This window comes from Trichechus manatus, unplaced genomic scaffold (assembly GCF_000243295.1).
Source record: "Trichechus manatus latirostris isolate Lorelei unplaced genomic scaffold, TriManLat1.0 scaffold00128, whole genome shotgun sequence".
NCBI lineage: Eukaryota > Metazoa > Chordata > Mammalia > Sirenia > Trichechidae > Trichechus > Trichechus manatus.
Window position 1 is genome coordinate 161698 of NW_004444064.1, and position 4966 is coordinate 166663.

The following is a 4966-nucleotide window of genomic DNA, read 5'->3' on the forward strand; positions in this document are numbered from 1 at the left end:
CCCCACCTGGCGACCTGTCCCTCCAAGTTGCACGGGACCTCTTCAGCGACGCTGCCCAGTCGACCTCAACTCCCACACCATGACCCGCTCACAGGAGAGATACAGGACCACTCCGGTGACCTTGCCCACATGATTGCCACCCCTTGCTTTGTGACCTGCTCCTTCAAGTGACCCAGGGCTGCTCCAGGGACCATGTCCCCTTGACCCCACCCACCGACCCACCCCCACTCCCAGAGCAAAAAAAAAAAAAAAAACAGCAAATGCTGGTGAGGCTGCAGGTAGACTGAAACTCATGCACTGCTGATGGAAATGTAAATTGGTACAAACGCTAAGGAACATGGCGTGGCGCTTTCTCAAAAAACTACAAATAGAAATACCATATGATCCAGCAATCCCACTCCTAGGAATATATCCTAGAGAAATAAGAGCTGTCACATGAATAGACATGCACACCATGTTCATTGCAGCGTTATTCACAATAGTAAAAAGATGGAAACAACCACAGAGCTCATCAACAGATGAATGGATAAACTGTGGTACATACACACAATGGAACACTACACAACGTTAAAGAACAACATTTCCATGGAGTGGTAAAAATCCACAATAATTTCATGAATTGTTGCTGTACTTTATCACATTACACTGCTAGGTGTTCTATTGGATGTTGTGACAGAAGTTGATAGCATCAGTCATTTAGCTGCTCTTTTCCTACATCTGGAAAAGCTTGTGGCAGTAGATTTTATCTTAGAATTTTTTAATTTAGTAGGTATTCTTGACCCATTTTTTCCCTCAGCTTTGTGGAGTTGACTATGGTTTTCCTAATAATACATGTTTGTGAGTCTCAAAACCTCTTATGTTAATGAAAATCCAAATTACCTCAGACACATTTTCAAACTGCACATATAGCCGTGGTGACTTTGTTACTTCCTTTGAAATACTGTGACCCAATGTGAGAATGTCAGCAGTATAAGGCCCTGTTACCCTCAGTAATATTTTATTGCTAATGGCCATGTGTGAGTGATCTGGATTAAAAAAAGACTAAGGACACACTATTTTCTTCACTGCAAATCTTTCCTCTGTGACAAGTACTGGGTAGTCCAATGGGATGGGCTCTGGACCTACACTCTATCAAAACTCTGAGACATTGGGTTTGTGGAACCTCACAAAGTTGATCCTTTTCCTTGTCGTTTCCATGATTGAAATCAGGAGAGTTGTGTGTCGGGGTTGTAACCTTTCATCATACTTATTCAATCTGCATGCTGAGAAAATAATCCTAGAAGCCGGACTATATGAAGAAGAGCACAACATCAGGATTGGAGGAAAACTCATTAATAACCTGCAATATGCAAATGACACAACCTTGCTTGCTGAAAGCAAAGAGTACTGGAAGCAGGTACTGATGAAGACTGAAGACTACAGCTGTCAATATGGATTACACTTCAGCATAAGAAAACAAAAATCCTCACGAGTGGCCCAGTAAGCAACATCATGATAAATGGAGAAATTACTGAAGTTGTCAAGCATTTCATGTTACTGGGGTCCACAATCAACATCCATGGTAGAGCAGTCAAGAAATCGAAGGATGTATTACATTGGGCAGATCGCTGCAAAAGTCCTCTTTAAAGTGTTAAAAAGCAAAGATGTCACTTTGAGGACTAAGGTGCACCTGACCCAAGCCATGGTATTTTGATCACCTCATAAGCATGTGAAAGCTGGAGAATGAATAAGGAAGACTGAAGAAGAATTGATGCTTTTGAATTATCGTGTTGGTAAAGAATACTGAATATACCATGGACTGTCAGAAGAATGAACAAATCTGTCTTGGAAGAAGTACAGCCAGAATGCTCATCAGAAGCACGGCTGGCGAGACTTCATCACACATACTTTGGACATGTTATCAAGAGGGACCAATCCCTGGAGAAGAACATCATGCTTGGTAAAATGAGGGTCAGCGAAAAAGAGGAAGACCCTCAATGAGATGGATTGACACAGTGGCTGCAACAATAGGCTCAAGCATAGCAATGATTGTGAGAATGGCACAGGACCAGGCAGTGTTTTCTTCTGTTGTACATAGTTTCACTATGAGTTGGAACAAACTCGATGGCACCTAACAACTACAACAAATCTTTAAATATGGTTAACTCGTATTAAAAAACTCATTGCTGTCGAGTCGATTCTGACTCATAGCGACCCTATAGGACAGAGAAGAACTGCCTCATAGGGTTTCCAAGGAGAGGCTGGGGGATTTGAACTGCTGACCTTTTGGTTAGCAGCTGAACTCTTAACCACTGCACCACCTATTAGTTCATGGAAAACATTAGCCAAGGCCTATATTAAAGAAAGTAGTGTAGGTGGTGGAGAAGAATCCTGAACTCAGTAAACTCTTAGGGCACATTGAAGAAACAGCAGAGTAGTAGCAAACGGTGTAAATTGAGGATAGGATAATGTCTCATGTAGACTCTATGCAAATTGCTCATTTGGGGGGACCAAGAAATATTCTTTGTTGGACATTATGGACGTTATGCTATAAAGCAATAGCATAGGGGACATAATGAAGTAGAGAATGCCCTCCTCCTGTCCCCTGCTGTCATCAACACAAAGTCCATTCCCAAACTTTCTTTTCTGCTGTTGACAGTGCCCCCTGACTTCTTCCTTTCCACTCCTCATTCACACTGCAGTCCAGGTCCAGCACCCATCATGCTGGGATGCTTCAGTATCCCCTCTAGAAAATATCCATTATATCATCAGAATTGGTCAGAATCTTGTTTCGTAGGCTGTCTTCCCATAAAGTAAATTTAAAATAATTAGTTGAACAATCAAAATTAAGTTCCCCATTTTCCGCCAACAAAATTCACTGATCTCCATTTAGCCGCCAAATTATAACCTCTCCTCCAGACACAGACTCTGCTAACATCAATCTTTCTAAACATGTCCACATGCAAGTGCTCCCACCAGAATGGTGGTCCTCCTCTACCCCAATTCCCCACTCTTATCAACGGTCCATTCCACCTTCTGGTTGTTCTGATCACCATGTCATCTTGGTGTTTGTTATCTCTGAGGACTTACAGAAATTAATTTCATATCAATTACTTGGGATAAAGGAAAATGCAATTTTGTCTGCTACATAACCATTTAATATATTTAAATTTCTCTCCCAAACTATATTCTAAATACTCGAATTGTCAAGAGTTTGCAATTTTTGTTATCACTCAACATACCTGCCACAGCTTTTAATCTGTGTTATTTATATTCAATAATTTTTTAAATAAATGCATCTTATCATTTTACTGTTTTATTCATCTACTTTCTTACTTGATTTTATTTTCATTCTTATGTGAGATTATCTGTGTTATTTATTCTCTTACAAATGTCTATTCTAGACAATAACACGCTGTGGCAAATCCCTTACATCAGAAACTCCAAAGCAAATGAGAACTTGCTGCGGTCATTAAATCTGAGATATGGATTTCTCGGGCTTCTGAAAATGCAGAGGACCTTAACTCTGAATAGTGGAAATACACAGGCTGCTTTTCTTTCGTTTGAGTAGAAAGGATGCCATTCATTTGCATGAGACTGTCAAGTAAATGAGGCAGACATCTCCCTTCATTCATTTCAGCATACCCCGAAGTGACTTAAAATCCTGGTGTAATGGAGTCAAAAAGAAATGTATTTATGATATGCTCTGTTTGATGCCATTGGGTGGGCAAGGTCCTAAGTATCCTTAATTAACCCTGCTTTATGGCAGCCCCTGCTGGGTCACTGTCTGTTTGTAAGGAACCATCCATGCGAAGCTTCTTTCCACCGTATTCTGACGCGAAGATGAAATAGTCTTGCCACTCACAATTCCCACTCTACAAAGTCATGGAAACACTTTTTCCCTGATTGGGAAAGTTACGCATCCCCTGAGCATTTAGTTTGGTCTTAGCCTGTGGCTTTTGAGTCCTTAACAGACCATTGTTTCTTTTCTCTGACTTCTGGGAAGTTCAAGATCCATGTTATGGCCCATGGCCCTTGTATTTTAATTGTAAAATACTCATTCCTGGCTTCTCACAATGCTAATTCTTACCTCTTTAGAGAGGTCTTCTCTGACCATTTAGCTAAAGTGGTTTCCGCCAGATATTGCCAAGTAAATTTACTTCTTAACACTTCTTATGATTTAACCTTTTAAGGTATTTACTTGCTTATTATCAAAAGAAAACTTGATAAGTAAATAATTTTTTTCTTTCATGTAGCCTTACGGTCTTGCACATATTTAGTACAGTGTAGTCTCTTAGCAAACATTCTGTGAATAAGTGAACAATTGAATTAAGGGCCCATTAGGACATTAACCTAAAAATGTAAAGATGTACTTATAAAATATCTTTTTCTACAATAATTATAGATCAATGATACTGAAATTTATTGTCATCTTGATTGTTTTCTACTCCATTTTGTCTAGGTCCTATCTTGCCTCTACTTTTTTAGTCTGCTCCAAAATGTTTTATATGTATGTTTTTCTATGCATAGAGTCTGCTTACATCAATCTTTCCAAACATGTCCACACGCAAGTGCTCCCACCAGAATGATTGTCCTCCATTACTCCAATTCCCCGCTGGTATCAATGGTCCATTCCACCTTCTGGCTACTGTGATCACCAAGTCATCATGATATCTGCTCCCTCTGAGGACTTACAGAAATTAGTTTCATATCAGTTACTTGGGATAAAGAAAAATGCAATTCTGCCTGCTGCCTAACCATTTAATATATTTATATTTCTCTCCCAAACCACAATGCATTTTGGCAGAAATGTAATTTTCACTTTTCTATAGTTGACCTTTTCTTTTGCGTGTACCAACATGTCTTTTCTTTAACAGTCTCCCAAGGTTGGCACAGAGCACTTGATGAAGTTGCCCCTCACTCCTTCCACCAGAAAATGGGGCACACATCCTCTCAAGTCTTGGATTTCCAAACCCAGAGAGATGGG